This window comes from Phyllobates terribilis, unplaced genomic scaffold (assembly GCF_046119375.1).
Source record: "Phyllobates terribilis strain yellow unplaced genomic scaffold, ASM4611937v1 Scaffold_40__1_contigs__length_11209783, whole genome shotgun sequence".
Classification (NCBI taxonomy): Eukaryota; Metazoa; Chordata; class Amphibia; order Anura; family Dendrobatidae; genus Phyllobates; species Phyllobates terribilis.
The window spans coordinates 10,570,629-10,598,447 of NW_027362800.1; the positions used below are offsets into that span (position 1 = coordinate 10,570,629).

Sequence of the window (27,819 nt, forward strand, 5' to 3'; positions counted from 1 at the left end):
CGAGCAGCTGTCTACCCTTAGCAGGAGGGTTGCTGATTAATTACCTCTCCTGCTGCTGCTGCTGCTGGCTGTCCAGCAGCAGACTGAAGGTGGCTGCTGCTGTGCGCAGGTATATAAAGGCTCAGAGCCTATTATGACACGCGCAGCCAGCGTTCCATTGCCACATTCCGTCTACTGCAGGCGGGATACCTGGATGGCTGAATGTCACTGAGAAGCTCACAGAGACCGCCATAAGCAACAGTTTAAAAGAATGCCACAGACTAATCAACCAAACTTTTTGGGTTGGTTTCTCTTTTATAGTCTGCAGGCATTAAATGAAAGAAGTCAGTGTTCCAGCAGAGGGAGACAACGTTTCAGAAAAGGCATTGTAGCAAACCAAAAAAGAAATTTTAAGCGCAGCAGAGTAACCAGCTCACATACCTGTTAGCTCAGGTGAGTTTAAAAGGCTGCTGTTGATAACAAGGGCATTTGCTAAATAGATGGTGTGTGTGCAACAATATACTGAAAGGTCAATTATATTGTGCAGCTTATCTCACCACCTGTAGTTATTTAGGTGAAAGCTCCAAAATGCTTGCCTAATATGTCTGTTTATCCAAAAGGAAGTATAGAGGGAGAGCTAGATAGATAGCATTGCATTACATTACATTACATGGCAATGCAATGCACAGTTGCTGAAGTTGAACCAAAATGAGCTTGTCATCTGGCTTCTGCAACTTTTAACATGAAAAATCCAATGAGGAGAAGAAAAGCAAAGCCAAAGAGTCCATCCCAAAATCCGACAAACAAGCAAAATGAACAAAAAGCATTGAATCCAATTCTTTCTGATTTTAGAAACTGCATTAAAGAAGGGGTGCACCGGTCCTGGAGATACTGCAATACCAGGTCAATGCGTGGAGTGGACAGAGCAAGCTCTTTTTCCATCTCCCTGTTCTAAAAATCCATTTAATATATGGTCCCCAGATAGGGGACGTATCAGATATTAAACTGATAAGAACAGATACTACACTTGATCTTAGCCAAAAGGCCGAGAAGCGATAACCAGAATTGGTTTCCGACTACGGTGCCACCCAAGGATTCTGAAAAGTCCATTTGTGGAGATGGCCACCTGGACTCCCGTTAAGAAGACATGCTGTCAACCTCTAGATCCCTCACATGCCTGCACTTTTCGGCTTGCTGCTGCTGCAATCCACGCGTTTTAGATCTGCATAACTCCACCTCTTTTAGCACAGTACCCTCAACCCCCGGCTGTTCCCACCCGCCTCAACACCGTTGGAAGGGAGGAGAACCAATTAAGGCGGGGGGGGGGGGGTGGAACGAGCAGCTGTCTACCCTTAGCAGGAGGGTTGCTGATTAATTACCTCTCCTGCTGCTGCTGCTGCTGGCTGTCCAGCAGCAGACTGAAGGTGGCTGCTGCTGTGCGCAGGTATATAAAGGCTCAGAGCCTATTATGACACGCGCAGCCAGCGTTCCATTGCCACATTCCGTCTACTGCAGGCGGGATACCTGGATGGCTGAATGTCACTGAGAAGCTCACAGAGACCGCCATAAGCAACAGTTTAAAAGAATGCCACAGACTAATCAACCAAACTTTTTGGGTTGGTTTCTCTTTTATAGTCTGCAGGCATTAAATGAAAGAAGTCAGTGTTCCAGCAGAGGGAGACAACGTTTCAGAAAAGGCATTGTAGCAAACCAAAAAAGAAATTTTAAGCGCAGCAGAGTAACCAGCTCACATACCTGTTAGCTCAGGTGAGTTTAAAAGGCTGCTGTTGATAACAAGGGCATTTGCTAAATAGATGGTGTGTGTGCAACAATATACTGAAAGGTCAATTATATTGTGCAGCTTATCTCACCACCTGTAGTTATTTAGGTGAAAGCTCCAAAATGCTTGCCTAATATGTCTGTTTATCCAAAAGGAAGTATAGAGGGAGAGCTAGATAGATAGCATTGCATTACATTACATTACATGGCAATGCAATGCACAGTTGCTGAAGTTGAACCAAAATGAGCTTGTCATCTGGCTTCTGCAACTTTTAACATGAAAAATCCAATGAGGAGAAGAAAAGCAAAGCCAAAGAGTCCATCCCAAAATCCGACAAACAAGCAAAATGAACAAAAAGCATTGAATTCAATTCTTTCTGATTTTAGAAACTGCATTAAAGAAGGGGTGCACCGGTCCTGGAGATACTGCAATACCAGGTCAATGCGTGGAGTGGACAGAGCAAGCTCTTTTTCCATCTCCCTGTTCTAAAAATCCATTTAATATATGGTCCCCAGATAGGGGACGTATCAGATATTAAACTGATAAGAACAGATACTACACTTGATCTTAGCCAAAAGGCCGAGAAGCGATAACCAGAATTGGTTTCCGACTACGGTGCCACCCAAGGATTCTGAAAAGTCCATTTGTGGAGATGGCCACCTGGACTCCCGTTAAGAAGACATGCTGTCAACCTCTAGATCCCACGCATGCCTGCACTTTTCGGCTTGCTGCTGCTGCAATCCACGCGTTTTAGATCTGCATAACTCCACCTCTTTTAGCACAGTACCCTCAACCCCCGGCTGTTCCCACCCGCCTCAGCACCGTTGGAAGGGAGGAGAACCAATTAAGGCGGGGGGGGGGTGGAACGAGCAGCTGTCTACCCTTAGCAGGAGGGTTGCTGATTAATTACCTCTCCTGCTGCTGCTGCTGCTGGCTGTCCAGCAGCAGACTGAAGGTGGCTGCTGCTGTGCGCAGGTATATAAAGGCTCAGAGCCTATTATGACACGCGCAGCCAGCGTTCCATTGCCACATTCCGTCTACTGCAGGCGGGATACCTGGATGGCTGAATGTCACTGAGAAGCTCACAGAGACCGCCATAAGCAACAGTTTAAAAGAATGCCACAGACTAATCAACCAAACTTTTTGGGTTGGTTTCTCTTTTATAGTCTGCAGGCATTAAATGAAAGAAGTCAGTGTTCCAGCAGAGGGAGACAACGTTTCAGAAAAGGCATTGTAGCAAACCAAAAAAGAAATTTTAAGCGCAGCAGAGTAACCAGCTCACATACCTGTTAGCTCAGGTGAGTTTAAAAGGCTGCTGTTGATAACAAGGGCATTTGCTAAATAGATGGTGTGTGTGCAACAATATACTGAAAGGTCAATTATATTGTGCAGCTTATCTCACCACCTGTAGTTATTTAGGTGAAAGCTCCAAAATGCTTGCCTAATATGTCTGTTTATCCAAAAGGAAGTATAGAGGGAGAGCTAGATAGATAGCATTGCATTACATTACATTACATGGCAATGCAATGCACAGTTGCTGAAGTTGAACCAAAATGAGCTTGTCATCTGGCTTCTGCAACTTTTAACATGAAAAATCCAATGAGGAGAAGAAAAGCAAAGCCAAAGAGTCCATCCCAAAATCCGACAAACAAGCAAAATGAACAAAAAGCATTGAATTCAATTCTTTCTGATTTTAGAAACTGCATTAAAGAAGGGGTGCACCGGTCCTGGAGATACTGCAATACCAGGTCAATGCGTGGAGTGGACAGAGCAAGCTCTTTTTCCATCTCCCTGTTCTAAAAATCCATTTAATATATGGTCCCCAGATAGGGGACGTATCAGATATTAAACTGATAAGAACAGATACTACACTTGATCTTAGCCAAAAGGCCGAGAAGCGATAACCAGAATTGGTTTCCGACTACGGTGCCACCCAAGGATTCTGAAAAGTCCATTTGTGGAGATGGCCACCTGGACTCCCGTTAAGAAGACATGCTGTCAACCTCTAGATCCCTCACATGCCTGCACTTTTCGGCTTGCTGCTGCTGCAATCCACGCGTTTTAGATCTGCATAACTCCACCTCTTTTAGCACAGTACCCTCAACCCCCGGCTGTTCCCACCCGCCTCAACACCATTGGAAGGGAGGAGAACCAATTAAGGCGGGGGGGGGGGGTGGAACGAGCAGCTGTCTACCCTTAGCAGGAGGGTTGCTGATTAATTACCTCTCCTGCTGCTGCTGCTGCTGGCTGTCCAGCAGCAGACTGAAGGTGGCTGCTGCTGTGCGCAGGTATATAAAGGCTCAGAGCCTATTATGACACGCGCAGCCAGCGTTCCATTGCCACATTCCGTCTACTGCAGGCGGGATACCTGGATGGCTGAATGTCACTGAGAAGCTCACAGAGACCGCCATAAGCAACAGTTTAAAAGAATGCCACAGACTAATCAACCAAACTTTTTGGGTTGGTTTCTCTTTTATAGTCTGCAGGCATTAAATGAAAGAAGTCAGTGTTCCAGCAGAGGGAGACAACGTTTCAGAAAAGGCATTGTAGCAAACCAAAAAAGAAATTTTAAGCGCAGCAGAGTAACCAGCTCACATACCTGTTAGCTCAGGTGAGTTTAAAAGGCTGCTGTTGATAACAAGGGCATTTGCTAAATAGATGGTGTGTGTGCAACAATATACTGAAAGGTCAATTATATTGTGCAGCTTATCTCACCACCTGTAGTTATTTAGGTGAAAGCTCCAAAATGCTTGCCTAATATGTCTGTTTATCCAAAAGGAAGTATAGAGGGAGAGCTAGATAGATAGCATTGCATTACATTACATTACATGGCAATGCAATGCACAGTTGCTGAAGTTGAACCAAAATGAGCTTGTCATCTGGCTTCTGCAACTTTTAACATGAAAAATCCAATGAGGAGAAGAAAAGCAAAGCCAAAGAGTCCATCCCAAAATCCGACAAACAAGCAAAATGAACAAAAAGCATTGAATCCAATTCTTTCTGATTTTAGAAACTGCATTAAAGAAGGGGTGCACCGGTCCTGGAGATACTGCAATACCAGGTCAATGCGTGGAGTGGACAGAGCAAGCTCTTTTTCCATCTCCCTGTTCTAAAAATCCATTTAATATATGGTCCCCAGATAGGGGACGTATCAGATATTAAACTGATAAGAACAGATACTACACTTGATCTTAGCCAAAAGGCCGAGAAGCGATAACCAGAATTGGTTTCCGACTACGGTGCCACCCAAGGATTCTGAAAAGTCCATTTGTGGAGATGGCCACCTGGACTCCCGTTAAGAAGACATGCTGTCAACCTCTAGATCCCTCACATGCCTGCACTTTTCGGCTTGCTGCTGCTGCAATCCACGCGTTTTAGATCTGCATAACTCCACCTCTTTTAGCACAGTACCCTCAACCCCCGGCTGTTCCCACCCGCCTCAACACCGTTGGAAGGGAGGAGAACCAATTAAGGCGGGGGGGGGGGGGGTGGAACGAGCAGCTGTCTACCCTTAGCAGGAGGGTTGCTGATTAATTACCTCTCCTGCTGCTGCTGCTGCTGGCTGTCCAGCAGCAGACTGAAGGTGGCTGCTGCTGTGCGCAGGTATATAAAGGCTCAGAGCCTATTATGACACGCGCAGCCAGCGTTCCATTGCCACATTCCGTCTACTGCAGGCGGGATACCTGGATGGCTGAATGTCACTGAGAAGCTCACAGAGACCGCCATAAGCAACAGTTTAAAAGAATGCCACAGACTAATCAACCAAACTTTTTGGGTTGGTTTCTCTTTTATAGTCTGCAGGCATTAAATGAAAGAAGTCAGTGTTCCAGCAGAGGGAGACAACGTTTCAGAAAAGGCATTGTAGCAAACCAAAAAAGAAATTTTAAGCGCAGCAGAGTAACCAGCTCACATACCTGTTAGCTCAGGTGAGTTTAAAAGGCTGCTGTTGATAACAAGGGCATTTGCTAAATAGATGGTGTGTGTGCAACAATATACTGAAAGGTCAATTATATTGTGCAGCTTATCTCACCACCTGTAGTTATTTAGGTGAAAGCTCCAAAATGCTTGCGTAATATGTCTGTTTATCCAAAAGGAAGTATAGAGGGAGAGCTAGATAGATAGCATTGCATTACATTACATTACATGGCAATGCAATGCACAGTTGCTGAAGTTGAACCAAAATGAGCTTGTCATCTGGCTTCTGCAACTTTTAACATGAAAAATCCAATGAGGAGAAGAAAAGCAAAGCCAAAGAGTCCATCCCAAAATCCGACAAACAAGCAAAATGAACAAAAAGCATTGAATTCAATTCTTTCTGATTTTAGAAACTGCATTAAAGAAGGGGTGCACCGGTCCTGGAGATACTGCAATACCAGGTCAATGCGTGGAGTGGACAGAGCAAGCTCTTTTTCCATCTCCCTGTTCTAAAAATCCATTTAATATATGGTCCCCAGATAGGGGACGTATCAGATATTAAACTGATAAGAACAGATACTACACTTGATCTTAGCCAAAAGGCCGAGAAGCGATAACCAGAATTGGTTTCCGACTACGGTGCCACCCAAGGATTCTGAAAAGTCCATTTGTGGAGATGGCCACCTGGACTCCCGTTAAGAAGACATGCTGTCAACCTCTAGATCCCTCACATGCCTGCACTTTTCGGCTTGCTGCTGCTGCAATCCACGCGTTTTAGATCTGCATAACTCCACCTCTTTTAGCACAGTACCCTCAACCCCCGGCTGTTCCCACCCGCCTCAACACCGTTGGAAGGGAGGAGAACCAATTAAGGCGGGGGGGGGGGTGGAACGAGCAGCTGTCTACCCTTAGCAGGAGGGTTGCTGATTAATTACCTCTCCTGCTGCTGCTGCTGCTGGCTGTCCAGCAGCAGACTGAAGGTGGCTGCTGCTGTGCGCAGGTATATAAAGGCTCAGAGCCTATTATGACACGCGCAGCCAGCGTTCCATTGCCACATTCCGTCTACTGCAGGCGGGATACCTGGATGGCTGAATGTCACTGAGAAGCTCACAGAGACCGCCATAAGTAACAGTTTAAAAGAATGCCACAGACTAATCAACCAAACTTTTTGGGTTGGTTTCTCTTTTATAGTCTGCAGGCATTAAATGAAAGAAGTCAGTGTTCCAGCAGAGGGAGACAACGTTTCAGAAAAGGCATTGTAGCAAACCAAAAAAGAAATTTTAAGCGCAGCAGAGTAACCAGCTCACATACCTGTTAGCTCAGGTGAGTTTAAAAGGCTGCTGTTGATAACAAGGGCATTTGCTAAATAGATGGTGTGTGTGCAACAATATACTGAAAGGTCAATTATATTGTGCAGCTTATCTCACCACCTGTAGTTATTTAGGTGAAAGCTCCAAAATGCTTGCCTAATATGTCTGTTTATCCAAAAGGAAGTATAGAGGGAGAGCTAGATAGATAGCATTGCATTACATTACATTACATGGCAATGCAATGCACAGTTGCTGAAGTTGAACCAAAATGAGCTTGTCATCTGGCTTCTGCAACTTTTAACATGAAAAATCCAATGAGGAGAAGAAAAGCAAAGCCAAAGAGTCCATCCCAAAATCCGACAAACAAGCAAAATGAACAAAAAGCATTGAATTCAATTCTTTCTGATTTTAGAAACTGCATTAAAGAAGGGGTGCACCGGTCCTGGAGATACTGCAATACCAGGTCAATGCGTGGAGTGGACAGAGCAAGCTCTTTTTCCATCTCCCTGTTCTAAAAATCCATTTAATATATGGTCCCCAGATAGGGGACGTATCAGATATTAAACTGATAAGAACAGATACTACACTTGATCTTAGCCAAAAGGCCGAGAAGCAATAACCAGAATTGGTTTCCGACTACGGTGCCACCCAAGGATTCTGAAAAGTCCATTTGTGGAGATGGCCACCTGGACTCCCGTTAAGAAGACATGCTGTCAACCTCTAGATCCCTCACATGCCTGCACTTTTCGGCTTGCTGCTGCTGCAATCCACGCGTTTTAGATCTGCATAACTCCACCTCTTTTAGCACAGTACCCTCAACCCCCGGCTGTTCCCACCCGCCTCAACACCGTTGGAAGGGAGGAGAACCAATTAAGGCGGGGGGGGGGTGGAACGAGCAGCTGTCTACCCTTAGCAGGAGGGTTGCTGATTAATTACCTCTCCTGCTGCTGCTGCTGCTGGCTGTCCAGCAGCAGACTGAAGGTGGCTGCTGCTGTGCGCAGGTATATAAAGGCTCAGAGCCTGTTATGACACGCGCAGCCAGCGTTCCATTGCCACATTCCGTCTACTGCAGGCGGGATACCTGGATGGCTGAATGTCACTGAGAAGCTCACAGAGACCACCATAAGCAACAGTTTAAAAGAATGCCACAGACTAATCAACCAAACTTTTTGGGTTGGTTTCTCTTTTATAGTCTGCAGGCATTAAATGAAAGAAGTCAGTGTTCCAGCAGAGGGAGACAACGTTTCAGAAAAGGCATTGTAGCAAACCAAAAAAGAAATTTTAAGCGCAGCAGAGTAACCAGCTCACATACCTGTTAGCTCAGGTGAGTTTAAAAGGCTGCTGTTGATAACAAGGGCATTTGCTAAATAGATGGTGTGTTTGCAACAATATACTGAAAGGTCAATTATATTGTGCAGCTTATCTCACCACCTGTAGTTATTTAGGTGAAAGCTCCAAAATGCTTGCCTAATATGTCTGTTTATCCAAAAGGAAGTATAGAGGGAGAGCTAGATAGATAGCATTGCATTACATTACATTACATGGCAATGCAATGCACAGTTGCTGAAGTTGAACCAAAATGAGCTTGTCATCTGGCTTCTGCAACTTTTAACATGAAAAATCCAATGAGGAGAAGAAAAGCAAAGCCAAAGAGTCCATCCCAAAATCCGACAAACAAGCAAAATGAACAAAAAGCATTGAATTCAATTCTTTCTGATTTTAGAAACTGCATTAAAGAAGGGGTGCACCGGTCCTGGAGATACTGCAATACCAGGTCAATGCGTGGAGTGGACAGAGCAAGCTCTTTTTCCATCTCCCTGTTCTAAAAATCCATTTAATATATGGTCCCCAGATAGGGGACGTATCAGATATTAAACTGATAAGAACAGATACTACACTTGATCTTAGCCAAAAGGCCGAGAAGCGATAACCAGAATTGGTTTCCGACTACGGTGCCACCCAAGGATTCTGAAAAGTCCATTTGTGGAGATGGCCACCTGGACTCCCGTTAAGAAGACATGCTGTCAACCTCTAGATCCCTCGCATGCCTGCACTTTTCGGCTTGCTGCTGCTGCAATCCACGCGTTTTAGATCTGCATAACTCCACCTCTTTTAGCACAGTACCCTCAACCCCCGGCTGTTCCCACCCGCCTCAACACCGTTGGAAGGGAGGAGAACCAATTAAGGCGGGGGGGGGGGGTGGAACGAGCAGCTGTCTACCCTTAGCAGGAGGGTTGCTGATTAATTACCTCTCCTGCTGCTGCTGCTGCTGGCTGTCCAGCAGCAGACTGAAGGTGGCTGCTGCTGTGCGCAGGTATATAAAGGCTCAGAGCCTATTATGACACGCGCAGCCAGCGTTCCATTGCCACATTCCGTCTACTGCAGGCGGGATACCTGGATGGCTGAATGTCACTGAGAAGCTCACAGAGACCGCCATAAGCAACAGTTTAAAAGAATGCCACAGACTAATCAACCAAACTTTTTGGGTTGGTTTCTCTTTTATAGTCTGCAGGCATTAAATGAAAGAAGTCAGTGTTCCAGCAGAGGGAGACAACGTTTCAGAAAAGGCATTGTAGCAAACCAAAAAAGAAATTTTAAGCGCAGCAGAGTAACCAGCTCACATACCTGTTAGCTCAGGTGAGTTTAAAAGGCTGCTGTTGATAACAAGGGCATTTGCTAAATAGATGGTGTGTGTGCAACAATATACTGAAAGGTCAATTATATTGTGCAGCTTATCTCACCACCTGTAGTTATTTAGGTGAAAGCTCCAAAATGCTTGCCTAATATGTCTGTTTATCCAAAAGGAAGTATAGAGGGAGAGCTAGATAGATAGCATTGCATTACATTACATTACATGGCAATGCAATGCACAGTTGCTGAAGTTGAACCAAAATGAGCTTGTCATCTGGCTTCTGCAACTTTTAACATGAAAAATCCAATGAGGAGAAGAAAAGCAAAGCCAAAGAGTCCATCCCAAAATCCGACAAACAAGCAAAATGAACAAAAAGCATTGAATTCAATTCTTTCTGATTTTAGAAACTGCATTAAAGAAGGGGTGCACCGGTCCTGGAGATACTGCAATACCAGGTCAATGCGTGGAGTGGACAGAGCAAGCTCTTTTTCCATCTCCCTGTTCTAAAAATCCATTTAATATATGGTCCCCAGATAGGGGACGTATCAGATATTAAACTGATAAGAACAGATACTACACTTGATCTTAGCCAAAAGGCCGAGAAGCGATAACCAGAATTGGTTTCCGACTACGGTGCCACCCAAGGATTCTGAAAAGTCCATTTGTGGAGATGGCCACCTGGACTCCCGTTAAGAAGACATGCTGTCAACCTCTAGATCCCTCACATGCCTGCACTTTTCGGCTTGCTGCTGCTGCAATCCACGCGTTTTAGATCTGCATAACTCCACCTCTTTTAGCACAGTACCCTCAACCCCCGGCTGTTCCCACCCGCCTCAACACCGTTGGAAGGGAGGAGAACCAATTAAGGCGGGGGGGGGTGGAACGAGCAGCTGTCTACCCTTAGCAGGAGGGTTGCTGATTAATTACCTCTCCTGCTGCTGCTGCTGCTGGCTGTCCAGCAGCAGACTGAAGGTGGCTGCTGCTGTGCGCAGGTATATAAAGGCTCAGAGCCTATTATGACACGCGCAGCCAGCGTTCCATTGCCACATTCCGTCTACTGCAGGCGGGATACCTGGATGGCTGAATGTCACTGAGAAGCTCACAGAGACCGCCATAAGCAACAGTTTAAAAGAATGCCACAGACTAATCAACCAAACTTTTTGGGTTGGTTTCTCTTTTATAGTCTGCAGGCATTAAATGAAAGAAGTCAGTGTTCCAGCAGAGGGAGACAACGTTTCAGAAAAGGCATTGTAGCAAACCAAAAAAGAAATTTTAAGCGCAGCAGAGTAACCAGCTCACATACCTGTTAGCTCAGGTGAGTTTAAAAGGCTGCTGTTGATAACAAGGGCATTTGCTAAATAGATGGTGTGTGTGCAACAATATACTGAAAGGTCAATTATATTGTGCAGCTTATCTCACCACCTGTAGTTATTTAGGTGAAAGCTCCAAAATGCTTGCCTAATATGTCTGTTTATCCAAAAGGAAGTATAGAGGGAGAGCTAGATAGATAGCATTGCATTACATTACATTACATGGCAATGCAATGCACAGTTGCTGAAGTTGAACCAAAATGAGCTTGTCATCTGGCTTCTGCAACTTTTAACATGAAAAATCCAATGAGGAGAAGAAAAGCAAAGCCAAAGAGTCCATCCCAAAATCCGACAAACAAGCAAAATGAACAAAAAGCATTGAATCCAATTCTTTCTGATTTTAGAAACTGCATTAAAGAAGGGGTGCACCGGTCCTGGAGATACTGCAATACCAGGTCAATGCGTGGAGTGGACAGAGCAAGCTCTTTTTCCATCTCCCTGTTCTAAAAATCCATTTAATATATGGTCCCCAGATAGGGGACGTATCAGATATTAAACTGATAAGAACAGATACTACACTTGATCTTAGCCAAAAGGCCGAGAAGCGATAACCAGAATTGGTTTCCGACTACGGTGCCACCCAAGGATTCTGAAAAGTCCATTTGTGGAGATGGCCACCTGGACTCCCGTTAAGAAGACATGCTGTCAACCTCTAGATCCCTCACATGCCTGCACTTTTCGGCTTGCTGCTGCTGCAATCCACGCGTTTTAGATCTGCATAACTCCACCTCTTTTAGCACAGTACCCTCAACCCCCGGCTGTTCCCACCCGCCTCAACACCGTTGGAAGGGAGGAGAACCAATTAAGGCGGGGGGGGGGGTGGAACGAGCAGCTGTCTACCCTTAGCAGGAGGGTTGCTGATTAATTACCTCTCCTGCTGCTGCTGCTGCTGGCTGTCCAGCAGCAGACTGAAGGTGGCTGCTGCTGTGCGCAGGTATATAAAGGCTCAGAGCCTATTATGACACGCGCAGCCAGCGTTCCATTGCCACATTCCGTCTACTGCAGGCGGGATACCTGGATGGCTGAATGTCACTGAGAAGCTCACAGAGACCGCCATAAGCAACAGTTTAAAAGAATGCCACAGACTAATCAACCAAACTTTTTGGGTTGGTTTCTCTTTTATAGTCTGCAGGCATTAAATGAAAGAAGTCAGTGTTCCAGCAGAGGGAGACAACGTTTCAGAAAAGGCATTGTAGCAAACCAAAAAAGAAATTTTAAGCGCAGCAGAGTAACCAGCTCACATACCTGTTAGCTCAGGTGAGTTTAAAAGGCTGCTGTTGATAACAAGGGCATTTGCTAAATAGATGGTGTGTGTGCAACAATATACTGAAAGGTCAATTATATTGTGCAGCTTATCTCACCACCTGTAGTTATTTAGGTGAAAGCTCCAAAATGCTTGCCTAATATGTCTGTTTATCCAAAAGGAAGTATAGAGGGAGAGCTAGATAGATAGCATTGCATTACATTACATTACATGGCAATGCAATGCACAGTTGCTGAAGTTGAACCAAAATGAGCTTGTCATCTGGCTTCTGCAACTTTTAACATGAAAAATCCAATGAGGAGAAGAAAAGCAAAGCCAAAGAGTCCATCCCAAAATCCGACAAACAAGCAAAATGAACAAAAAGCATTGAATTCAATTCTTTCTGATTTTAGAAACTGCATTAAAGAAGGGGTGCACCGGTCCTGGAGATACTGCAATACCAGGTCAATGCGTGGAGTGGACAGAGCAAGCTCTTTTTCCATCTCCCTGTTCTAAAAATCCATTTAATATATGGTCCCCAGATAGGGGACGTATCAGATATTAAACTGATAAGAACAGATACTACACTTGATCTTAGCCAAAAGGCCGAGAAGCGATAACCAGAATTGGTTTCCGACTACGGTGCCACCCAAGGATTCTGAAAAGTCCATTTGTGGAGATGGCCACCTGGACTCCCGTTAAGAAGACATGCTGTCAACCTCTAGATCCCTCGCATGCCTGCACTTTTCGGCTTGCTGCTGCTGCAATCCACGCGTTTTAGATCTGCATAACTCCACCTCTTTTAGCACAGTACCCTCAACCCCCGGCTGTTCCCACCCGCCTCAACACCGTTGGAAGGGAGGAGAACCAATTAAGGCGGGGGGGGGGGTGGAACGAGCAGATGTCTACCCTTAGCAGGAGGGTTGCTGATTAATTACCTCTCCTGCTGCTGCTGCTGGCTGTCCAGCAGCAGACTGAAGGTGGCTGCTGCTGTGCGCAGGTATATAAAGGCTCAGAGCCTATTATGACACGCGCAGCCAGCGTTCCATTGCCACATTCCGTCTACTGCAGGCGGGATACCTGGATGGCTGAATGTCACTGAGAAGCTCACAGAGACCGCCATAAGCAACAGTTTAAAAGAATGCCACAGACTAATCAACCAAACTTTTTGGGTTGGTTTCTCTTTTATAGTCTGCAGGCATTAAATGAAAGAAGTCAGTGTTCCAGCAGAGGGAGACAACGTTTCAGAAAAGGCATTGTAGCAAACCAAAAAAGAAATTTTAAGCGCAGCAGAGTAACCAGCTCACATACCTGTTAGCTCAGGTGAGTTTAAAAGGCTGCTGTTGATAACAAGGGCATTTGCTAAATAGATGGTGTGTGTGCAACAATATACTGAAAGGTCAATTATATTGTGCAGCTTATCTCACCACCTGTAGTTATTTAGGTGAAAGCTCCAAAATGCTTGCCTAATATGTCTGTTTATCCAAAAGGAAGTATAGAGGGAGAGCTAGATAGATAGCATTGCATTACATTACATTACATGGCAATGCAATGCACAGTTGCTGAAGTTGAACCAAAATGAGCTTGTCATCTGGCTTCTGCAACTTTTAACATGAAAAATCCAATGAGGAGAAGAAAAGCAAAGCCAAAGAGTCCATCCCAAAATCCGACAAACAAGCAAAATGAACAAAAAGCATTGAATTCAATTCTTTCTGATTTTAGAAACTGCATTAAAGAAGGGGTGCACCGGTCCTGGAGATACTGCAATACCAGGTCAATGCGTGGAGTGGACAGAGCAAGCTCTTTTTCCATCTCCCTGTTCTAAAAATCCATTTAATATATGGTCCCCAGATAGGGGACGTATCAGATATTAAACTGATAAGAACAGATACTACACTTGATCTTAGCCAAAAGGCCGAGAAGCGATAACCAGAATTGGTTTCCGACTACGGTGCCACCCAAGGATTCTGAAAAGTCCATTTGTGGAGATGGCCACCTGGACTCCCGTTAAGAAGACATGCTGTCAACCTCTAGATCCCTCACATGCCTGCACTTTTCGGCTTGCTGCTGCTGCAATCCACGCGTTTTAGATCTGCATAACTCCACCTCTTTTAGCACAGTACCCTCAACCCCCGGCTGTTCCCACCCGCCTCAACACCGTTGGAAGGGAGGAGAACCAATTTAAGGCGGGGGGGGGTGGAACGAGCAGCTGTCTACCCTTAGCAGGAGGGTTGCTGATTAATTACCTCTCCTGCTGCTGCTGCTGCTGGCTGTCCAGCAGCAGACTGAAGGTGGCTGCTGCTGTGCGCAGGTATATAAAGGCTCAGAGCCTATTATGACACGCGCAGCCAGCGTTCCATTGCCACATTCCGTCTACTGCAGGCGGGATACCTGGATGGCTGAATGTCACTGAGAAGCTCACAGAGACCGCCATAAGCAACAGTTTAAAAGAATGCCACAGACTAATCAACCAAACTTTTTGGGTTGGTTTCTCTTTTATAGTCTGCAGGCATTAAATGAAAGAAGTCAGTGTTCCAGCAGAGGGAGACAACGTTTCAGAAAAGGCATTGTAGCAAACCAAAAAAGAAATTTTAAGCGCAGCAGAGTAACCAGCTCACATACCTGTTAGCTCAGGTGAGTTTAAAAGGCTGCTGTTGATAACAAGGGCATTTGCTAAATAGATGGTGTGTGTGCAACAATATACTGAAAGGTCAATTATATTGTGCAGCTTATCTCACCACCTGTAGTTATTTAGGTGAAAGCTCCAAAATGCTTGCCTAATATGTCTGTTTATCCAAAAGGAAGTATAGAGGGAGAGCTAGATAGATATCATTGCATTACATTACATTACATGGCAATGCAATGCACAGTTGCTGAAGTTGAACCAAAATGAGCTTGTCATCTGGCTTCTGCAACTTTTAACATGAAAAATCCAATGAGGAGAAGAAAAGCAAAGCCAAAGAGTCCATCCCAAAATCCGACAAACAAGCAAAATGAACAAAAAGCATTGAATTCAATTCTTTCTGATTTTAGAAACTGCATTAAAGAAGGGGTACACCGGTCCTGGAGATACTGCAATACCAGGTCAATGCGTGGAGTGGACAGAGCAAGCTCTTTTTCCATCTCCCTGTTCTAAAAATCCATTTAATATATGGTCCCCAGATAGGGGACGTATCAGATATTAAACTGATAAGAACAGATACTACACTTGATCTTAGCCAAAAGGCCGAGAAGCGATAACCAGAATTGGTTTCCGACTACGGTGCCACCCAAGGATTCTGAAAAGTCCATTTGTGGAGATGGCCACCTGGACTCCCGTTAAGAAGACATGCTGTCAACCTCTAGATCCCTCACATGCCTGCACTTTTCGGCTTGCTGCTGCTGCAATCCACGCGTATTAGATCTGCATAACTCCACCTCTTTTAGCACAGTACCCTCAACCCCCGGCTGTTCCCACCCGCCTCAACACCGTTGGAAGGGAGGAGAACCAATTAAGGCGGGGGGGGGGGGGGGGTGGAACGAGCAGCTGTCTACCCTTAGCAGGAGGGTTGCTGATTAATTACCTCTCCTGCTGCTGCTGCTGCTGGCTGTCCAGCAGCAGACTGAAGGTGGCTGCTGCTGTGCGCAGGTATATAAAGGCTCAGAGCCTATTATGACACGCGCAGCCAGCGTTCCATTGCCACATTCCGTCTACTGCAGGCGGGATACCTGGATGGCTGAATGTCACTGAGAAGCTCACAGAGACCGCCATAAGCAACAGTTTAAAAGAATGCCACAGACTAATCAACCAAACTTTTTGGGTTGGTTTCTCTTTTATAGTCTGCAGGCATTAAATGAAAGAAGTCAGTGTTCCAGCAGAGGGAGACAACGTTTCAGAAAAGGCATTGTAGCAAACCAAAAAAGAAATTTTAAGCGCAGCAGAGTAACCAGCTCACATACCTGTTAGCTCAGGTGAGTTTAAAAGGCTGCTGTTGATAACAAGGGCATTTGCTAAATAGATGGTGTGTGTGCAACAATATACTGAAAGGTCAATTATATTGTGCAGCTTATCTCACCACCTGTAGTTATTTAGGTGAAAGCTCCAAAATGCTTGCCTAATATGTCTGTTTATCCAAAAGGAAGTATAGAGGGAGAGCTAGATAGATAGCATTGCATTACATTACATGGCAATGCAATGCACAGTTGCTGAAGTTGAACCAAAATGAGCTTGTCATCTGGCTTCTGCAACTTTTAACATGAAAAATCCAATGAGGAGAAGAAAAGCAAAGCCAAAGAGTCCATCCCAAAATCCGACAAACAAGCAAAATGAACAAAAAGCATTGAATTCAATTCTTTCTGATTTTAGAAACTGCATTAAAGAAGGGGTGCACCGGTCCTGGAGATACTGCAATACCAGGTCAATGCGTGGAGTGGACAGAGCAAGCTCTTTTTCCATCTCCCTGTTCTAAAAATCCATTTAATATATGGTCCCCAGATAGGGGACGTATCAGATATTAAACTGATAAGAACAGATACTACACTTGATCTTAGCCAAAAGGCCGAGAAGCGATAACCAGAATTGGTTTCCGACTACGGTGCCACCCAAGGATTCTGAAAAGTCCATTTGTGGAGATGGCCACCTGGACTCCCGTTAAGAAGACATGCTGTCAACCTCTAGATCCCTCACATGCCTGCACTTTTCGGCTTGCTGCTGCTGCAATCCACGCGTTTTAGATCTGCATAACTCCACCTCTTTTAGCACAGTACCCTCAACCCCCGGCTGTTCCCACCCGCCTCAACACCGTTGGAAGGGAGGAGAACCAATTAAGGCGGGGGGGGGGGGGGGTGGAACGAGCAGCTGTCTACCCTTAGCAGGAGGGTTGCTGATTAATTACCTCTCCTGCTGCTGCTGCTGCTGGCTGTCCAGCAGCAGACTGAAGGTGGCTGCTGCTGTGCGCAGGTATATAAAGGCTCAGAGCCTATTATGACACGCGCAGCCAGCGTTCCATTGCCACATTCCGTCTACTGCAGGCGGGATACCTGGATGGCTGAATGTCACTGAGAAGCTCACAGAGACCGCCATAAGCAACAGTTTAAAAGAATGCCACAGACTAATCAACCATACTTTTTGGGTTGGTTTCTCTTTTATAGTCTGCAGGCATTAAATGAAAGAAGTCAGTGTTCCAGCAGAGGGAGACAACGTTTCAGAAAAGGCATTGTAGCAAACCAAAAAAGAAATTTTAAGCGCAGCAGAGTAACCAGCTCACATACCTGTTAGCTCAGGTGAGTTTAAAAGGCTGCTGTTGATAACAAGGGCATTTGCTAAATAGATGGTGTGTGTGCAACAATATACTGAAAGGTCAATTATATTGTGCAGCTTATCTCACCACCTGTAGTTATTTAGGTGAAAGCTCCAAAATGCTTGCCTAATATGTCTGTTTATCCAAAAGGAAGTATAGAGGGAGAGCTAGATAGATAGCATTGCATTACATTACATTACATGGCAATGCAATGCACAGTTGCTGAAGTTGAACCAAAATGAGCTTGTCATCTGGCTTCTGCAACTTTTAACATGAAAAATCCAATGAGGAGAAGAAAAGCAAAGCCAAAGAGTCCATCCCAAAATCCGACAAACAAGCAAAATGAACAAAAAGCATTGAATTCAATTCTTTCTGATTTTAGAAACTGCATTAAAGAAGGGGTGCACCGGTCCTGGAGATACTGCAATACCAGGTCAATGCGTGGAGTGGACAGAGCAAGCTCTTTTTCCATCTCCCTGTTCTAAAAATCCATTTAATATATGGTCCCCAGATAGGGGACGTATCAGATATTAAACTGATAAGAACAGATACTACACTTGATCTTAGCCAAAAGGCCGAGAAGCGATAACCAGAATTGGTTTCCGACTACGGTGCCACCCAAGGATTCTGAAAAGTCCATTTGTGGAGATGGCCACCTGGACTCCCGTTAAGAAGACATGCTGTCAACCTCTAGATCCCTCACATGCCTGCACTTTTCGGCTTGCTGCTGCTGCAATCCACGCGTTTTAGATCTGCATAACTCCACCTCTTTTAGCACAGTACCCTCAACCCCCGGCTGTTCCCACCCGCCTCAACACCGTTGGAAGGGAGGAGAACCAATTAAGGCGGGGGGGGGGTGGAACGAGCAGCTGTCTACCCTTAGCAGGAGGGTTGCTGATTAATTACCTCTCCTGCTGCTGCTGCTGCTGGCTGTCCAGCAGCAGACTGAAGGTGGCTGCTGCTGTGCACAGGTATATAAAGGCTCAGAGCCTATTATGACACGCGCAGCCAGCGTTCCATTGCCACATTCCGTCTACTGCAGGCGGGATACCTGGATGGCTGAATGTCACTGAGAAGCTCACAGAGACCGCCATAAGCAACAGTTTAAAAGAATGCCACAGACTAATCAACCAAACTTTTTGGGTTGGTTTCTCTTTTATAGTCTGCAGGCACTAAATGAAAGAAGTCAGTGTTCCAGCAGAGGGAGACAACGTTTCAGAGAAGGCATTGTAGCAAACCAAAAAAGAAATTTTAAGCGCAGCAGAGTAACCAGCTCACATACCTGTTAGCTCAGGTGAGTTTAAAAGGCTGCTGTTGATAACAAGGGCATTTGCTAAATAGATGGTGTGTGTGCAACAATATACTGAAAGGTCAATTATATTGTGCAGCTTATCTCACCACCTGTAGTTATTTAGGTGAAAGCTCCAAAATGCTTGCCTAATATGTCTGTTTATCCAAAAGGAAGTATAGAGGGAGAGCTAGATAGATAGCATTGCATTACATTACATCACATGGCAATGCAATGCACAGTTGCTGAAGTTGAAACAATATGAGCTTGTCATCTGGCTTCTGCAACTTTTAACATGAAAAATCCAATGAGGAGAAGAAAAGCAAAGCCAAAGAGTCCATCCCAAAATCCGACAAACAAGCAAAATGAACAAAAAGCATTGAATTCAATTCTTTCTGATTTTAGAAACTGCATTAAAGAAGGGGTACACCGGTCCTGGAGATACTGCAATACCAGGTCAATGCGTGGAGTGGACAGAGCAAGCTCTTTTTCCATCTCCCTGTTCTAAAAATCCATTTAAGATATGGTCCCCAGATAGGGGACGTATCAGATATTAAACTGATAAGAACAGATACTACACTTGATCTTAGCCAAAAGGCCGAGAAGCGATAACCAGAATTGGTTTCCGACTACGGTGCCACCCAAGGATTCTGAAAAGTCCATTTGTGGAGATGGCCACCTGGACTCCCGTTAAGAAGACATGCTGTCAACCTCTAGATCCCTCACATGCCTGCACTTTTCGGCTTGCTGCTGCTGCAATCCACGCGTTTTAGATCTGCATAACTCCACCTCTTTTAGCACAGTACCCTCAACCCCCGGCTGTTCCCACCCGCCTCAACACCGTTGGAAGGGAGGAGAACCAATTAAGGCGGGGGGGGGTGGAACGAGCAGCTGTCTACCCTTAGCAGGAGGGTTGCTGATTAATTACCTCTCCTGCTGCTGCTGCTGCTGGCTGTCCAGCAGCAGACTGAAGGTGGCTGCTGCTGTGCGCAGGTATATAAAGGCTCAGAGCCTATTATGACACGCGCAGCCAGCGTTCCATTGCCACATTCCGTCTACTGCAGGCGGGATACCTGGATGGCTGAATGTCACTGAGAAGCTCACAGAGACCGCCATAAGCAACAGTTTAAAAGAATGCCACAGACTAATCAACCAAACTTTTTGGGTTGGTTTCTCTTTTATAGTCTGCAGGCATTAAATGAAAGAAGTCAGTGTTCCAGCAGAGGGAGACAACGTTTCAGAAAAGGCATTGTAGCAAACCAAAAAAGAAATTTTAAGCGCAGCAGAGTAACCAGCTCACATACCTGTTAGCTCAGGTGAGTTTAAAAGGCTGCTGTTGATAACAAGGGCATTTGCTAAATAGATGGTGTGTGTGCAACAATATACTGAAAGGTCAATTATATTGTGCAGCTTATCTCACCACCTGTAGTTATTTAGGTGAAAGCTCCAAAATGCTTGCCTAATATGTCTGTTTATCCAAAAGGAAGTATAGAGGGAGAGCTAGATAGATAGCATTGCATTACATTACATTACATGGCAATGCAATGCACAGTTGCTGAAGTTGAACCAAAATGAGCTTGTCATCTGGCTTCTGCAACTTTTAACATGAAAAATCCAATGAGGAGAAGAAAAGCAAAGCCAAAGAGTCCATCCCAAAATCCGACAAACAAGCAAAATGAACAAAAAGCATTGAATTCAATTCTTTCTGATTTTAGAAACTGCATTAAAGAAGGGGTGCACCGGTCCTGGAGATACTGCAATACCAGGTCAATGCGTGGAGTGGACAGAGCAAGCTCTTTTTCCATCTCCCTGTTCTAAAAATCCATTTAATATATGGTCCCCAGATAGGGGACGTATCAGATATTAAACTGATAAGAACAGATACTACACTTGATCTTAGCCAAAAGGCCGAGAAGCGATAACCAGAATTGGTTTCCGACTACGGTGCCACCCAAGGATTCTGAAAAGTCCATTTGTGGAGATGGCCACCTGGACTCCCGTTAAGAAGACATGCTGTCAACCTCTAGATCCCTCACATGCCTGCACTTTTCGGCTTGCTGCTGCTGCAATCCACGCGTTTTAGATCTGCATAACTCCACCTCTTTTAGCACAGTACCCTCAACCCCCGGCTGTTCCCACCCGCCTCAACACCGTTGGAAGGGAGGAGAACCAATTAAGGCGGGGGGGGGGGGGTGGAACGAGCAGCTGTCTACCCTTAGCAGGAGGGTTGCTGATTAATTACCTCTCCTGCTGCTGCTGCTGCTGGCTGTCCAGCAGCAGACTGAAGGTGGCTGCTGCTGTGCACAGGTATATAAAGGCTCAGAGCCTATTATGACACGCGCAGCCAGCGTTCCATTGCCACATTCCGTCTACTGCAGGCGGGATACCTGGATGGCTGAATGTCACTGAGAAGCTCACAGAGACCGCCATAAGCAACAGTTTAAAAGAATGCCACAGACTAATCAACCAAACTTTTTGGGTTGGTTTCTCTTTTATAGTCTGCAGGCATTAAATGAAAGAAGTCAGTGTTCCAGCAGAGGGAGACAACGTTTCAGAAAAGGCATTGTAGCAAACCAAAAAAGAAATTTTAAGCGCAGCAGAGTAACCAGCTCACATACCTGTTAGCTCAGGTGAGTTTAAAAGGCTGCTGTTGATAACAAGGGCATTTGCTAAATAGATGGTGTGTGTGCAACAATATACTGAAAGGTCAATTATATTGTGCAGCTTATCTCACCACCTGTAGTTATTTAGGTGAAAGCTCCAAAATGCTTGCCTAATATGTCTGTTTATCCAAAAGGAAGTATAGAGGGAGAGCTAGATAGATAGCATTGCATTACATTACATTACATGGCAATGCAATGCACAGTTGCTGAAGTTGAACCAAAATGAGCTTGTCATCTGGCTTCTGCAACTTTTAACATGAAAAATCCAATGAGGAGAAGAAAAGCAAAGCCAAAGAGTCCATCCCAAAATCCGACAAACAAGCAAAATGAACAAAAAGCATTGAATTCAATTCTTTCTGATTTTAGAAACTGCATTAAAGAAGGGGTGCACCGGTCCTGGAGATACTGCAATACCAGGTCAATGCGTGGAGTGGACAGAGCAAGCTCTTTTTCCATCTCCCTGTTCTAAAAATCCATTTAATATATGGTCCCCAGATAGGGGACGTATCAGATATTAAACTGATAAGAACAGATACTACACTTGATCTTAGCCAAAAGGCCGAGAAGCGATAACCAGAATTGGTTTCCGACTACGGTGCCACCCAAGGATTCTGAAAAGTCCATTTGTGGAGATGGCCACCTGGACTCCCGTTAAGAAGACATGCTGTCAACCTCTAGATCCCTCACATGCCTGCACTTTTCGGCTTGCTGCTGCTGCAATCCACGCGTTTTAGATCTGCATAACTCCACCTCTTTTAGCACAGTACCCTCAACCCCCGGCTGTTCCCACCCGCCTCAACACCGTTGGAAGGGAGGAGAACCAATTAAGGCGGGGGGGGGGGTGGAACGAGCAGCTGTCTACCCTTAGCAGGAGGGTTGCTGATTAATTACCTCTCCTGCTGCTGCTGCTGCTGGCTGTCCAGCAGCAGACTGAAGGTGGCTGCTGCTGTGCGCAGGTATATAAAGGCTCAGAGCCTATTATGACACGCGCAGCCAGCGTTCCATTGCCACATTCCGTCTACTGCAGGCGGGATACCTGGATGGCTGAATGTCACTGAGAAGCTCACAGAGACCGCCATAAGCAACAGTTTAAAAGAATGAAACAGACTAATCAACCAAACTTTTTGGGTTGGTTTCTCTTTTATAGTCTGCAGGCACTAAATGAAAGAAGTCAGTGTTCCAGCAGAGAGAGACAACGTTTCAGAAAAGGCATTGTAGCAAACCAAAAAAGAAATTTTAAGCGCAGCAGAGTAACCAGCTCACATACCTGTTAGCTCAGGTGAGTTTAAAAGGCTGCTGTTGATAACAAGGGCATTTGCTAAATAGATGGTGTGTGTGCAACAATATACTGAAAGGTCAATTATATTGTGCAGCTTATCTCACCACCTGTAGTTATTTAGGTGAAAGCTCCAAAATGCTTGCCTAATATGTCTGTTTATCCAAAAGGAAGTATAGAGGGAGAGCTAGATAGATAGCATTGCATTACATTACATTACATGGCAATGCAATGCACAGTTGCTGAAGTTGAAACAAAATGAGCTTGTCATCTGGCTTCTGCAACTTTTAACATGAAAAATCCAATGAGGAGAAGAAAAGCAAAGCCAAAGAGTCCATCCCAAAATCCGACAAACAAGCAAAATGAACAAAAAGCATTGAATTCAATTCTTTCTGATTTTAGAAACTGCATTAAAGAAGGGGTGCACCGGTCCTGGAGATACTGCAATACCAGGTCAATGCGTGGAGTGGACAGAGCAAGCTCTTTTTCCATCTCCCTGTTCTAAAAATCCATTTAAGATATGGTCCCCAGATAGGGGACGTATCAGATATTAAACTGATAAGAACAGATACTACACTTGATCTTAGCCAAAAGGCCGAGAAGCGATAACCAGAATTGGTTTCCGACTACGGTGCCACCCAAGGATTCTGAAAAGTCCATTTGTGGAGATGGCCACCTGGACTCCCGTTAAGAAGACATGCTGTCAACCTCTAGATCCCTCACATGCCTGCACTTTTCGGCTTGCTGCTGCTGCAATCCACGCGTTTTAGATCTGCATAACTCCACCTCTTTTAGCACAGTACCCTCAACCCCCGGCTGTTCCCACCCGCCTCAACACCGTTGGAAGGGAGGAGAACCAATTAAGGCGGGGGGGGGGGGGTGGAACGAGCAGCTGTCTACCCTTAGCAGGAGGGTTGCTGATTAATTACCTCTCCTGCTGCTGCTGCTGCTGGCTGTCCAGCAGCAGACTGAAGGTGGCTGCTGCTGTGCGCAGGTATATAAAGGCTCAGAGCCTATTATGACATGCGCAGCCAGCGTTCCATTTCCACATTCCGTCTACTGCAGGCGGGATACCTGGATGGCTGAATGTCACTGAGAAGCTCACAGAGACCGCCATAAGCAACAGTTTAAAAGAATGCCACAGACTAATCAACCAAACTTTTTGGGTTGGTTTCTCTTTTATAGTCTGCAGGCATTAAATGAAAGAAGTCAGTGTTCCAGCAGAGGGAGACAACGTTTCAGAAAAGGCATTGTAGCAAACCAAAAAAGAAATTTTAAGCGCAGCAGAGTAACCAGCTCACATACCTGTTAGCTCAGGTGAGTTTAAAAGGCTGCTGTTGATAACAAGGGCATTTGCTAAATAGATGGTGTGTGTGCAACAATATACTGAAAGGTCAATTATATTGTGCAGCTTATCTCACCACCTGTAGTTATTTAGGTGAAAGCTCCAAAATGCTTGCCTAATATGTCTGTTTATCCAAAAGGAAGTATAGAGGGAGAGCTAGATAGATAGCATTGCATTACATTACATTACATGGCAATGCAATGCACAGTTGCTGAAGTTGAACCAAAATGAGCTTGTCATCTGGCTTCTGCAACTTTTAACATGAAAAATCCAATGAGGAGAAGAAAAGCAAAGCCAAAGAGTCCATCCCAAAATCCGACAAACAAGCAAAATGAACAAAAAGCATTGAATTCAATTCTTTCTGATTTTAGAAACTGCATTAAAGAAGGGGTGCACCGGTCCTGGAGATAATGCAATACCAGGTCAATGCGTGGAGTGGACAGAGCAAGCTCTTTTTCCATCTCCCTGTTCTAAAAATCCATTTAATATATGGTCCCCAGATAGGGGACGTATCAGATATTAAACTGATAAGAACAGATACTACACTTGATCTTAGCCAAAAGGCCGAGAAGCGATAACCAGAATTGGTTTCCGACTACGGTGCCACCCAAGGATTCTGAAAAGTCCATTTGTGGAGATGGCCACCTGGACTCCCGTTAAGAAGACATGCTGTCAACCTCTAGATCCCTCACATGCCTGCACTTTTCGGCTTGCTGCTGCTGCAATCCACGCGTTTTAGATCTGCATAACTCCACCTCTTTTAGCACAGTACCCTCAACCCCCGGCTGTTCCCACCCGCCTCAACACCGTTGGAAGGGAGGAGAACCAATTAAGGCGGGGGGGGGGGGTGGAACGAGCAGCTGTCTACCCTTAGCAGGAGGGTTGCTGATTAATTACCTCTCCTGCTGCTGCTGCTGCTGGCTGTCCAGCAGCAGACTGAAGGTGGCTGCTGCTGTGCGCAGGTATATAAAGGCTCAGAGCCTATTATGACACGCGCAGCCAGCGTTCCATTGCCACATTCCGTCTACTGCAGGCGGGATACCTGGATGGCTGAATGTCACTGAGAAGCTCACAGAGACCGCCATAAGCAACAGTTTAAAAGAATGCCACAGACTAATCAACCAAACTTTTTGGGTTGGTTTCTCTTTTATAGTCTGCAGGCATTAAATGAAAGAAGTCAGTGTTCCAGCAGAGGGAGACAACGTTTCAGAAAAGGCATTGTAGCAAACCAAAAAAGAAATTTTAAGCGCAGCAGAGTAACCAGCTCACATACCTGTTAGCTCAGGTGAGTTTAAAAGGCTGCTGTTGATAACAAGGGCATTTGCTAAATAGATGGTGTGTGTGCAACAATATACTGAAAGGTCAATTATATTGTGCAGCTTATCTCACCACCTGTAGTTATTTAGGTGAAAGCTCCAAAATGCTTGCCTAATATGTCTGTTTATCCAAAAGGAAGTATAGAGGGAGAGCTAGATAGATAGCATTGCATTACATTACATTACATGGCAATGCAATGCACAGTTGCTGAAGTTGAACCAAAATGAGCTTGTCATCTGGCTTCTGCAACTTTTAACATGAAAAATCCAATGAGGAGAAGAAAAGCAAAGCCAAAGAGTCCATCCCAAAATCCGACAAACAAGCAAAATGAACAAAAAGCATTGAATTCAATTCTTTCTGATTTTAGAAACTGCATTAAAGAAGGGGTGCACCGGTCCTGGAGATACTGCAATACCAGGTCAATGCGTGGAGTGGACAGAGCAAGCTCTTTTTCCATCTCCCTGTTCTAAAAATCCATTTAACATATGGTCCCCAGATAGGGGACGTATCAGATATTAAACTGATAAGAACAGATACTAAACTTGATCTTAGCCAAAAGGCCGAGAAGCGATAACCAGAATTGGTTTCCGACTACGGTGCCACCCAAGGATTCTGAAAAGTCCATTTGTGGAGATGGCCACCTGGACTCCCGTTAAGAAGACATGCTGTCAACCTCTAGATCCCTCACATGCCTGCACTTTTCGGCTTGCTGCTGCTGCAATCCACGCGTTTTAGATCTGCATAACTCCACCTCTTTTAGCACAGTACCCTCAACCCCCGGCTGTTCCCACCCGCCTCAACACCGTTGGAAGGGAGGAGAACCAATTAAGGCGGGGGGGGGGTGGAACGAGCAGCTGTCTACCCTTAGCAGGAGGGTTGCTGATTAATTACCTCTCCTGCTGCTGCTGCTGCTGGCTGTCCAGCAGCAGACTGAAGGTGGCTGCTGCTGTGCGCAGGTATATAAAGGCTCAGAGCCTATTATGACACGCGCAGCCAGCGTTCCATTGCCACATTCCGTCTACTGCAGGCGGGATACCTGGATGGCTGAATGTCACTGAGAAGCTCACAGAGACCGCCATAAGCAACAGTTTAAAAGAATGCCACAGACTAATCAATCAAACTTTTTGGGTTGGTTTCTCTTTTATAGTCTGCAGGCATTAAATGAAAGAAGTCAGTGTTCCAGCAGAGGGAGACAACGTTTCAGAAAAGGCATTGTAGCAAACCAAAAAAGAAATTTTAAGCGCAGCAGAGTAACCAGCTCACATACCTGTTAGCTCAGGTGAGTTTAAAAGGCTGCTGTTGATAACAAGGGCATTTGCTAAATAGATGGTGTGTGTGCAACAATATACTGAAAGGTCAATTATATTGTGCAGCTTATCTCACCACCTGTAGTTATTTAGGTGAAAGCTCCAAAATGCTTGCCTAATATGTCTGTTTATCCAAAAGGAAGTATAGAGGGAGAGCTAGATAGATAGCATTGCATTACATTACATGGCAATGCAATGCACAGTTGCTGAAGTTGAACCAAAATGAGCTTGTCATCTGGCTTCTGCAACTTTTAACATGAAAAATCCAATGAGGAGAAGAAAAGCAAAGCCAAAGAGTCCATCCCAAAATCCGACAAACAAGCAAAATGAACAAAAAGCATTGAATTCAATTCTTTCTGATTTAGAAACTGCATTAAAGAAGGGGTGCACCGGTCCTGGAGATACTGCAATACCAGGTCAATGCGTGGAGTCGACAGAGCAAGCTCTTTTTCCATCTCCCTGTTCTAAAAATCCATTTAATATATGGTCCCCAGATAGGGGACGTATCAGATATTAAACTGATAAGAACAGATACTAAACTTGATCTTAGCCAAAAGGCCGAGAAGCGATAACCAGAATTGGTTTCCGACTACGGTGCCACCCAAGGATTCTGAAAAGTCCATTTGTGAAGATGGCCACCTGGACTCCCGTTAAGAAGACATGCTGTCAACCTCTAGATCCCTCACATGCCTGCACTTTTCGGCTTGCTGCTGCTGCAATCCACGCGTTTTAGATCTGCATAACTCCACCTCTTTTAGCACAGTACCCTCAACCCCCGGCTATTCCCACCCGCCTCAACACCGTTGGAAGGGAGGAGAACCAATTAAGGCGGGGGGGGGGGTGGAACGAGCAGCTGTCTACCCTTAGCAGGAGGGTTGCTGATTAATTACCTCTCCTGCTGCTGCTGCTGCTGGCTGTCCAGCAGCAGACTGAAGGTGGCTGCTGCTGTGCGCAGGTATATAAAGGCTCAGAGCCTATTATGACACGCGCAGCCAGCGTTCCATTGCCACATTCCGTCTACTGCAGGCGGGATACCTGGATGGCTGAATGTCACTGAGAAGCTCACAGAGACCGCCATAAGCAACAGTTTAAAAGAATGCCACAGACTAATCAAC

General features: G+C 45.3%; 21 non-coding genes across 21 annotated transcripts; all 21 read right to left on the reverse strand.

Annotated features, from left to right (window-relative positions):
- Window positions 1–845: 845 nt before the first annotated feature.
- Window positions 846–1,036, reverse strand: LOC141190786 (U2 spliceosomal RNA). Its single transcript, XR_012264799.1, has one exon. It is a non-coding gene; the product is annotated as a U2 spliceosomal RNA (small nuclear RNA).
- Window positions 1,037–2,159: 1,123 nt separating this feature from the next.
- LOC141190787 (U2 spliceosomal RNA) lies at window positions 2,160–2,350 on the reverse strand. The gene has a single exon (XR_012264800.1). It is a non-coding gene; the product is annotated as a U2 spliceosomal RNA (small nuclear RNA).
- A 1,120-nt stretch (window positions 2,351–3,470) lies between these two features.
- LOC141190788 (U2 spliceosomal RNA) lies at window positions 3,471–3,661 on the reverse strand. The gene has a single exon (XR_012264801.1). It is a non-coding gene; the product is annotated as a U2 spliceosomal RNA (small nuclear RNA).
- A 1,122-nt stretch (window positions 3,662–4,783) lies between these two features.
- Window positions 4,784–4,974, reverse strand: LOC141190790 (U2 spliceosomal RNA). The gene has a single exon (XR_012264803.1). It is a non-coding gene; the product is annotated as a U2 spliceosomal RNA (small nuclear RNA).
- Window positions 4,975–6,098: 1,124 nt separating this feature from the next.
- LOC141190791 (U2 spliceosomal RNA) lies at window positions 6,099–6,289 on the reverse strand. Its single transcript, XR_012264804.1, has one exon. It is a non-coding gene; the product is annotated as a U2 spliceosomal RNA (small nuclear RNA).
- A 1,121-nt stretch (window positions 6,290–7,410) lies between these two features.
- On the reverse strand, window positions 7,411–7,601 carry LOC141191338 (U2 spliceosomal RNA). The gene has a single exon (XR_012265335.1). It is a non-coding gene; the product is annotated as a U2 spliceosomal RNA (small nuclear RNA).
- A 1,120-nt stretch (window positions 7,602–8,721) lies between these two features.
- Window positions 8,722–8,912, reverse strand: LOC141190792 (U2 spliceosomal RNA). The gene has a single exon (XR_012264805.1). It is a non-coding gene; the product is annotated as a U2 spliceosomal RNA (small nuclear RNA).
- Window positions 8,913–10,034: 1,122 nt separating this feature from the next.
- LOC141190793 (U2 spliceosomal RNA) lies at window positions 10,035–10,225 on the reverse strand. The gene has a single exon (XR_012264806.1). It is a non-coding gene; the product is annotated as a U2 spliceosomal RNA (small nuclear RNA).
- Window positions 10,226–11,344: 1,119 nt separating this feature from the next.
- On the reverse strand, window positions 11,345–11,535 carry LOC141190794 (U2 spliceosomal RNA). Its single transcript, XR_012264807.1, has one exon. It is a non-coding gene; the product is annotated as a U2 spliceosomal RNA (small nuclear RNA).
- A 1,121-nt stretch (window positions 11,536–12,656) lies between these two features.
- Window positions 12,657–12,847, reverse strand: LOC141190796 (U2 spliceosomal RNA). The gene has a single exon (XR_012264809.1). It is a non-coding gene; the product is annotated as a U2 spliceosomal RNA (small nuclear RNA).
- Window positions 12,848–13,965: 1,118 nt separating this feature from the next.
- LOC141190797 (U2 spliceosomal RNA) lies at window positions 13,966–14,156 on the reverse strand. Its single transcript, XR_012264810.1, has one exon. It is a non-coding gene; the product is annotated as a U2 spliceosomal RNA (small nuclear RNA).
- A 1,120-nt stretch (window positions 14,157–15,276) lies between these two features.
- LOC141184409 (U2 spliceosomal RNA) lies at window positions 15,277–15,467 on the reverse strand. The gene has a single exon (XR_012259167.1). It is a non-coding gene; the product is annotated as a U2 spliceosomal RNA (small nuclear RNA).
- Window positions 15,468–16,588: 1,121 nt separating this feature from the next.
- Window positions 16,589–16,779, reverse strand: LOC141190798 (U2 spliceosomal RNA). The gene has a single exon (XR_012264811.1). It is a non-coding gene; the product is annotated as a U2 spliceosomal RNA (small nuclear RNA).
- A 1,125-nt stretch (window positions 16,780–17,904) lies between these two features.
- Window positions 17,905–18,095, reverse strand: LOC141190799 (U2 spliceosomal RNA). The gene has a single exon (XR_012264812.1). It is a non-coding gene; the product is annotated as a U2 spliceosomal RNA (small nuclear RNA).
- Window positions 18,096–19,215: 1,120 nt separating this feature from the next.
- On the reverse strand, window positions 19,216–19,406 carry LOC141184723 (U2 spliceosomal RNA). Its single transcript, XR_012259451.1, has one exon. It is a non-coding gene; the product is annotated as a U2 spliceosomal RNA (small nuclear RNA).
- Window positions 19,407–20,525: 1,119 nt separating this feature from the next.
- On the reverse strand, window positions 20,526–20,716 carry LOC141190800 (U2 spliceosomal RNA). Its single transcript, XR_012264813.1, has one exon. It is a non-coding gene; the product is annotated as a U2 spliceosomal RNA (small nuclear RNA).
- Window positions 20,717–21,839: 1,123 nt separating this feature from the next.
- LOC141190802 (U2 spliceosomal RNA) lies at window positions 21,840–22,030 on the reverse strand. Its single transcript, XR_012264815.1, has one exon. It is a non-coding gene; the product is annotated as a U2 spliceosomal RNA (small nuclear RNA).
- Window positions 22,031–23,151: 1,121 nt separating this feature from the next.
- Window positions 23,152–23,342, reverse strand: LOC141184220 (U2 spliceosomal RNA). Its single transcript, XR_012258996.1, has one exon. It is a non-coding gene; the product is annotated as a U2 spliceosomal RNA (small nuclear RNA).
- Window positions 23,343–24,465: 1,123 nt separating this feature from the next.
- LOC141186935 (U2 spliceosomal RNA) lies at window positions 24,466–24,656 on the reverse strand. Its single transcript, XR_012261167.1, has one exon. It is a non-coding gene; the product is annotated as a U2 spliceosomal RNA (small nuclear RNA).
- Window positions 24,657–25,778: 1,122 nt separating this feature from the next.
- Window positions 25,779–25,969, reverse strand: LOC141184918 (U2 spliceosomal RNA). The gene has a single exon (XR_012259628.1). It is a non-coding gene; the product is annotated as a U2 spliceosomal RNA (small nuclear RNA).
- A 1,114-nt stretch (window positions 25,970–27,083) lies between these two features.
- On the reverse strand, window positions 27,084–27,274 carry LOC141184591 (U2 spliceosomal RNA). The gene has a single exon (XR_012259332.1). It is a non-coding gene; the product is annotated as a U2 spliceosomal RNA (small nuclear RNA).
- Window positions 27,275–27,819: the final 545 nt, after the last annotated feature.